We start from the raw sequence: 9,103 nt of genomic DNA, 5'->3' as shown, positions 1-9,103 counted from the left end.
ACCACACTAAATCTAGTATCCTTCTTTCCCCTTAGATATTTATTGCGTTATTAACCATCTTCCCCATGCTGCACTCTACAACTCCATGTCTATTCTGCAACTATCCATTTGTACCACTTAATCCCTTTGTCTTTTTCCCAAGCCCCCTCCCATCTAGTATCCCTCTAAATATTCTCTGTATTTATAAGTTTATTACTGCGTTTGTTGTTGTTTATTTGTTCTTTGGATTCTACATGTATGTGAAATCATGCGATATTACTTTTTCTATCCTTTCCATTTCTTTCAGCGCAATACCCTCTAGGTCCATCAAGACAATATCTTTCTCCATGCCCTTCCTTTTAGTCTGTGTGTGTCTTTTAATTTGAAGTGAGTCTCTTGTAGGCAGCACATGTAGGGGTCTTGTTTTCTTATCCATTCAGTCACTCTATCTTTTGGTTGAAGCACTTAATTTTTGAGGTACTTGTTGATAGGAATGTAGTTACTACCATTCCTTATTCATGTTTTTGACACATGTCTTTTCTTCTTAAAGAAGTCTCTCCAACATTTCCTGTAATACTGGCTTGGTGTTGATAAATTCCTTTAGTTTATTTTTGTCTGAGAAGCTTCGCTGGATAAAGTATTCTTGATTGTAGATCCTGGGTTTTCATCACGTCGAATATATTGTGCCAAGTCCTTCTGCCCTGCATGGTTTCTTTTGAGAAATCAACTGCCAGTCTTATGGCTGCTCCCTTGTAGGTAACTGCTTTTCTCTTGCTGCTTTTAAGATTCTCTCTTTGTATTTAACCTTTGGCATTTTAATTACAATGTGTCTTGGTGTGGGCCTCTTTGGGTTCTTGGTTTTGGGGACTCTCTGAGCTTCCTGGGGTTGTATGTCTATTTTCTTCACCAGGAGAAGGGAGTTTTCCATCATTATTTCTTCAAATAGCTCTTCAACATCTTGTTTTCCTTCAGGTACCCTTATGACATGGATAGTTTTACCTTTAATAATGTCCCATAGGCTGCTTAAATTATTATTATAGTCTCGCCTTCTTTTTTCTTGCCCTGAACTTTATTGAATGTCCCTGGCTTCCCCATCCTCTATATTGGTGGTTCAATCCTCTTCTTTATCCACTCCATTTATTCCATCTAATATACTCTTCATCTCAGATAATGTGTTCTTCATTTCTGACTGGTTCTCTTTTGTAATTTCCATTTCCATTTTTATGTCTTTTCATCTCTGTTAAAAGTTCTTGCTGAGTTTTTCTAGTCTTCCCTAAGTTCATCGAGCATCTTTTTTTTTTTTAAATGCCTACAGCACCTGGTATTCCTAGGTAGTCCCCCTTTCAAGTACTAACCAGGCCCAACCCTGATTAGCTTCCGAGATCAGATGGGATCGGGCACGTTCAGGGTGGCACGGCTGTAGTCTCTGAGCATCTTTATAACCATTGTTTTGAACTCTGCATCTGTTAGATTCCTTGTCTCCATTATTTTTGGATCTCTGTTCTGTTCTCTCAAATGGCTTCTGCTTCTTTGTCTTTCCATTTTGGCTGCCTTTCTGTGTTTGTTTCTATGTACTAAGCAAAGCTCTTAAGTCTCCCTGTCTTATTGGCATGGCTTTGTTTAGTAGGTGTCCAGTGGCACAGTCCTGAGAGGGGTTCACCTGCAGGCCAAGTTTAGCCCCAGCTGTGCCCCTCTGGGACCACCTGTTAAGATTCAGCAAGCAATCCACAGATGCTGTGCTTATAGATGCCTCAAAAGGCCATACCAGACACCAAGGCCAGCTGCCACCAGTGTGAGTCTAGGTGCTGCTCAGCAAGGACCAGCTGACTGGCCAAAGATACACCTGTATGTGTCTTGGGTGGGGCTGTGAGTTGGGGGAGGAGAAATTTCAGGGAATCTTCTGGGCAGAATGACCTCTGTTACCCAGTTCGATGCCATCTCAGCAATGGCGAAACCGCATCCGTACACTGGGAGGAGTAGGGCTTAACAGAGGAACAATGGATACCGCCAGCACTTCTCTCTGGGAGAAACTCTAGCCTCTGGCCCTCACTCCGACAACTCAGTGTCCCCCTGTAAGTCCCTAGTGCCCTCCACACAGCTGAACCTGTGCTGGTGCTCCGAGTGAGCAGGTCCGTCACCTCGAAAGTCCATTCATGGACATGGCCCCTTTAAGAGGGATCTGCAGCTGCTGCAGCTTCTGTCCCACTCAACTGCTCCGGAAAGGGCAGCCTCATGTCCTTGCCTCGTCCTACCTCCTCTTGTTGCAGGGTGATTTCTTATTTCGCTCCCTAGTTGTAGAGCTTGTTCATCTAGATCCCAGGCAACTTTCTTTGCCATTTTTTCTCCTCCTGTATTTTTTTTTAAGAAATGCAGAATATCCCATTTCATGGATATAGCATGATTTATTAGTCATGTCCTTTTGATATTTTGGATATTTCCCATTTTTACTTCCTACTATAAACAGTGCTTTACTTGATGTCATTTGGTTAGTATATTCACAGATACCATTCATGTAGAGAAATTTTTGATCAAAAAAGTATATGTGTTTTATATTTCAATGAATAATGATAAACAACCTTCCAAAAATGTTGCACCGATTTATACTCTTCCCTCAACAAGTCTTTCTTATTATCATGACTTCTATCTCTTCCTTTATTATCACCTGAGTGCTCTCCAAGGTGAGATTATCCTCTCATCTCTCACGTGTAACTTTTCACATGACTCAGGGGAAGGTTGACATTTTTATTTGGCAATTATTACTCTCCCTTCATTTCTATTCCACCCCTTGCCCCATACACATTCATGGGAAGAGTATATTTTCTTATCCCATTGATGTTGGGGTGGCTATGTGACTTGCTTTAGATAACAGAATGTGAGTGAATGAGACACAAGGAGAGAGTTTTCTTGTTTCTGTTTTTTATGAAATATAATCGACATATAACATTGTGTAAATGTAAGGTATAAAATATTGATCAATAAAATTTATATAGTGCAATATAATTACCACTGTAGCATTATGTAACACCTCAGTCATGTGACATAAGTTTCATCTCGTTTTTTGTGGTAGAACAATTAAGATCTAGTCTCTTAGCAACTTCAAAGTTTATAATATGGCATTGACTATAATCCCTATGCTGTGCATTAGATCTCCAGAACTGATTTATCTACTAGTTGCAAGTAGATAAAGATGTTGTACACTTAAACAACATCTCTTCTATTCCTCTACCCACCAGCCCCTGGCACCACCATTCTACTCTCTGTTTCTGAGTTAGATTTTCTTAGATTCACTTAGCATAATGCCCTTAAGGTCCATCCAGGTTGTCACAAATGGCAGGATTTCCTTTTTACTCATGCTGAATAATATTCATTATATATATTTTACAACTCCTTTATCCATTCATCCATTGTTGGACACTTATGTCATTTCCATATGTTGGCTATTGTGAATAATGCAGCAATGAACGTGGGGGTGCAGGTATCTTTTTTATATCCTGTTTTTTTTTTTTTTTTTTTGCCTTTGGCTGTATACCAGGAAGTAGGATTGCTGGATCATATGGCAGTTTTTTTCCCCTCTCTTCAATCTCCCCCTCTCACTTCCATCGCTAACCTACAAATGTTGTCGTCTCTTCTTAAGAACTGGATCTCTGAAGGTGGAGCATCTCCTCCCATGTGCTCGCTGTGCGCACCTGGGGCTTGGCACCCCTGGAGCACTCGGGGGGCCTGGCGCATCTGGGGCCTGGCGCACCCGGGGTATGGTCCGTGGCTCCACCTGGGGCATGAACCCAGGACCTTCTGTGTATAAAGCAGACATGCTAACCACTACACTATGGATCCACCCCCGGCAGTTCTAATTTTGTTTTTTGAGGAAACCTCAAATTGTTTTCTATAGTGCCTGAACCAACTTACATTCCCACCAACAGTGTACAAGGATTTCTTTTTCTCCATATCTTTGCCAACACTTATCTTGTATTCTTGATGATAGCCATTCTTACAGATGCGAGGTGAAATCTCATTGTGTTTTGATATCATATCCCTGATGATTAGTGATATTGAGCACATTTTTATGGGTCTGTTGGCCATCTGTATGTCTTCTTTGGAAAAATGTCAGAGTGATGTCAGAAACACGGCAGAGTGAGATGCCCCCAGATCTCTCCTTTTGAAACAACAATAAGCTGAACATGTAAAATTCAACAAAAACACCCAAACTGCACACCAGCACATCTGAGTGTGGGATCTGCACATAAGAGCTACCACAGATCAGAATTCCAGGAGTCGGGTGGTAGACTGGGAGAAACAAAGAAGCTCCGTCTTGCAGCTGGAGCTCCCTGCAGGAGGAGGGGGAGGGGAGAAGTGTGGTGGTTTCTCTGAACAACACTGCCTGGGAGAGCTGTGAGCTCTATGCGCCCAGCAACAGTGCCCATGCATCAGGGCAGAAAGTAGAGAAGTGGGTACGGCAGAGAAGTGGAGATGGCAGAGAAGCAACAGTTGATTATTACCAGCTACGGTTGCAAAAGGCAAGGCTGAGCTGCATCCCCCATCCTCCAACCCAGCGGGCCCCTCCTCCCATATCCTTCGAAACCAAACACTGCGGAACTCCAGGAGAATCTGAGTAAATGCTACTGAAACTGTCACTAACACTGACAGGGACAGAGACTGAGGTTAGTGAACATGATTGAATATCTATAAGGAAAAAAAGGCATTATTAAGGCTATATAAAGCAGGGATCGAGAGGCTTGAAACCAAAAGAAAAATGCCTTCTTTACAACAAGCTAAAGAGAGACCTTTATATAATATATCTTCTTTCTGGAAAAAAGCAGCATACACTTCCATTAATGTCCAGGGGAGAAATTAAACACCATGAACAACTAAGGTGACAAGGCATCTCAGAAAGAAAGAGAAAAAAATCTCTAGAAAATAAATTTATAGACATAGAAATATGTGACTTAGATGACAGAGAATTCAGGATGGCACTTCTGAGAAAACTCAATGAGATCCAAAACAATTCCTATCAGCAATTTCAGGAATTGAAAAATAACTATATGAGCAGAATGAGTTCTTTAGTGAGGAGATTGAAACTCTCAAAAAGAATGAAATAGAACTTCTGTAGATGAAGAATACACTGCAAAAGATGAACAATAAAATAGCAAGCTTGGGAAATAGTGTCGACCAAATGGAGGAAAAGATCAGTGATATTGAAGACAGAAATCTAGAAATAAATCAGAAAATGTCTATTATGTTCCTCTGCCCATTTCTTAACAGGATTGTTTTCTTTCTCTCTCTCTCTCTCTCTCTCTCTCTTTCTTTTTGTTATTGTTATTGAGTTGTATGAGTTCTTTATATATTTTGGATACTAACCCCTTATTCAATATATGATTTGCAAATATTTTCTCCCATTCCATAGGTTGATTTTTCATTTTGTTGATTGTTTCTTTTGCTGTACAGAAGCTTTTTTTTTTTTTAAATGTAGACCTAGTTGTTTATTTTTGCTTTTGTTGCTTGTGCCTTTGGTGTTCTATCCAAAAAAATCAATTGCCAAGACTGATGTCAAGGAGCTTCTTCCTTATGTTTTCTTCTAGGAGTTTTATAGTATCAAGTCTTATGTTTAAGTCTTTAATCCAGTTTGAGTTAATTTTTATGAGTGGTGTAAGATGTGGTTGCAATTTTATTTTTCTGTATGTGTTTAGTCAGTTTTCCGAACACCATTTATTGAAAAGACTATCCTTTCCCCATTAAATATTCTTGGCGCACTTGTCAAATATTAGTTGACCAGATATGTAGCAGTTTATTTCTGGGCTCTCTATTCTGTTTTATATGTCTCTGTGTCTATTTTTATTCCAGTATCGTACTGTTTTAATTACTCTAGCTTTGTATTATAGTTTGAAAACAGGAAATGCAGCGTCTTCAGCTTGTTCTTTTTCTCATAGGATTTTTTTTTTTTTTGCTATTCAGGACTTCTGTGGTTTCATACAACTTTTAGGATTGTTTTTTAATACTTCTACAAAAAATGCCTTTGTACTTTTTATAGGGATTGCACTGATTCTACAGATGACTTTGGGGAGTATGGACATTCTAACAATATTAATTCTTTCAATCCATGAACATGGGATATCTTTCCATTTGTGTCATCTTCAATTTTTTTTTTTTTAAATCAAAGTCTTGTAATATTCATTGTACAGTTCTTTTACCTCTTTGGTTAAATTTGTTTCTAAGTATTTTACTATTTATGATGCTATTGTAAATGGGATAGTTTTCTTTATATCTTTTAAAGATATTTCATGGTTAGTATACAGAAACACAACTGATTCTGTATGTTGATTTTATATCCAGCTTTACTAAATTCTAATTAGTTCCAACAGTGTTTTGGTTGAGTCTTTATATTAGATGTCACCTACAAATAATGACAATTTTATGTCTTCCTTTCCAATTTGGATGCTTCTAAAATTTTTTTTTCTTACCTAATTGCTCTTGCTAGGACTTCCAGCACTATTTTGAGTAAAAGTGGTGAAAGTGGACACCCTTGGCTTGTTTCTGATCTTAGAGGAAAAGCTTTCAATCTTTCACCATTGAGTATGGTGTTAAGTGTGTGTTTGTTGTACATGGTCTTTATTATGCTAAGGTATGTTCTTTCTATATCCAATTTGTTGAGGAATTTTATAATGAAAGAATGTTGTATTTTGTCAGATAATTTTTCTGCATTCTTGTGATGATCATAAGATTTTTATCTTTTATTCTATTAATGTGGTATATCATATTTATTGATTTGTATATGTTGAAACATTCTTGTATCCCAAGGATAAATCACAATTAACCATGGTGTATTCTTTTAATATACTGTTGAATTCTGTTTGCTTATAATATTTTGTTAAGAACTTTTGCATCTATATTCATCAAGAATATTGATTTTTAGTTTCTTTTCTTGTAGTGTCTTTATCTGGTTTTATATCAGGGAGATGCTGATCTTTTAAAAAGAATTTGAGAGTGTTCCCCTTTCTTTAGTTTTCTGGAAGAACTTGAAAGAGTTGGCATTAATTCTTTAGTGTTTGGTAGAATTCATCAGTAAAGTCATCTGGTTCTGGACTTTTCTTTGTTGGGAGGTTTTTGATTACTGATGCAATCTCCTTATTCGTTATTGGTCTATTTAGATTTTCTATATCTTCCTGATTTAGTCTTTGTAGGTTGTATGTTTCTAGAAATTTCTCCATTTCTTCTAGGTTGGTCAACTTGTTGGCATATAATTGTTCATATATTCTTATGATCATATGTATTTCTATCGTATCAGCTGCAAAATCTCCTCCTTTATTTCTGATTTTATTTATTTGAGCCTTCTTTTTTTCTTAGTCAGGATAAAGGTTCGTCAATTTTATCTATTTAAAAAGCCAGCTCTTAGTTTTATTGATCTTTTATATTGTTTTTCTAGTCTGTATTTCATTTATTTCTGCTCTGATCTTTGTTATTACCTTCCTTCTATAACTTTGAGCTTAGTTCATTCTTGTTTTTTCTAGTTCCTTGTGGTGTTAAGTTAGGTTATTTGACATCTTTGTATTTTCTTTATATAATGCATTATATAAATGTAATCTTCCCCCTCAGAACTGCTTTTGCAGCATTCCAGAGTTTTGGTGTGTTATGTTTCCATTTTTATTTGTTTTGAGATATTTAAAATTTTTTTTTGAATTATTCTTTGATCCGTTGGTTGTCAAGAGTGTGTCGTTTAGTTTCCATATGCTTGTAAATTTTCTGGCTTTCCTCTTGTTGATTTGTAGTTTCATAGCATTGTGGTAGGAAATGATACTTGGTATTATTTCAGTCTTCTTAAATTTGTCAAGACTTATTTTGTCACCTGTCATATAATCTATCCTGGAAAGTGTTCCCTGAGCATGAGAAGAATGTGTATTCTGCTGCTGTTGGATGGAATATTTTATAAATAAATGCCAGTTAGGTCTATTTGGTCTAATATATGGTTGAAGCCCACTATTTCTATGTTGGTTTTCTGTCTGAATGATCTATCCATTGCTGAAAGAGGGGTATTTAAGTCTCCTACTATTGTTGTATTGCACATCTCCCTTCAGATCTGTTAGTTTTGCTTACTATATTTAAACGCTTGATGTTGGGTGTGTACATATTTATGATTATTCTATCTTCTTGATGAATTGACCTGTTTATCATTATATAATGGTATTCTTTATCTCTTATTACCATCTTTGGCTTAAAATCTATTTTGTCTGATGTAAGTATAACTACCCTTGCTTTCTTTCGTTTCCATTTCATGGAACATCTATTTCTTTCACTTCACCTTGAGCCTATGTGTGTCCTTAAATCAGAAGTATCTCTTGTAGGCAGCTTATAGTTGGTTCTTGTTGTTGTTGTTGTTGTTTTTAATCTATCTAGTCATTCTGTGCTTTTTGATTGGTGGATTCAATCCTTTTATGTTTAGAGTAAGTTTTGATATGTATTGACTTACTAATGCCATCTCATTTATCGTTTCCTTGCTGTTTCATAATTCTGTTTTTCCTTCTTTCTCTTTTTCAGCCTTTGAAAATTGGTAATTTTCTGTGGTGGTATGCTCTGTTTTCCCTGTATTTACCACTTGTGAATCTACTCTAGGTTTTTGCTTTGTGGTTACCATGTGGCTTTCATAAAACATCTTATAGATAAAACAGTTCATTTTAAGCTGATAAAAACTTAACTTCAGTTGCATACAAAATTTCTACCCTTTAACTTCCCCCATTGTATTTTCAATGTCACAATTTACCTCTTTTTATATTGTTTTTCTGTTATCAAATTATAGTCTTTATAGTTGTTTTAAATACTCTTTCCTTTTAACCTGTATACTACAGTTAAGTGGTTAATACACCACTCCATTATAGAATTAGAGTTTTCTATATCTGACTGTATATTTACCTTGCTGTGTTGTATACTATTATATTTTTATGTCACTATTTAGCATCTTTTGATTTCACCCTGGAGAACTCTTTCTGCATTTCTTGCAAAGCAGGTCTAGTGGTGATGAACTCTCTCAGCTTTCGTTTGTCTGGAAAAGTCTATTTCTTTTTCATATATGAGGGATAACTTTGCTGGATAGGGTATTCTAGGCTGGCAATTTTTTTCTTTCAACACTTTGAATGTG

The 9,103-nt window shown here is 36.8% G+C and overlaps 1 pseudogene; it reads right to left on the bottom strand.

Moving 5' to 3' along the window:
- Positions 1–1,285: 1,285 nt before the first annotated feature.
- LOC112473633 lies at positions 1,286–1,404 on the bottom strand (annotated as a pseudogene).
- Between the last annotated feature and the right edge of the window lie 7,699 nt (positions 1,405–9,103).

Source organism: Pteropus alecto, unplaced genomic scaffold, assembly GCF_000325575.1.
Source record: "Pteropus alecto unplaced genomic scaffold, ASM32557v1 scaffold109, whole genome shotgun sequence".
Classification (NCBI taxonomy): Eukaryota; Metazoa; Chordata; class Mammalia; order Chiroptera; family Pteropodidae; genus Pteropus; species Pteropus alecto.
Note: the sequence above shows the minus strand (reverse complement) of the source record. Positions and strands in the feature narration are given on the sequence as shown.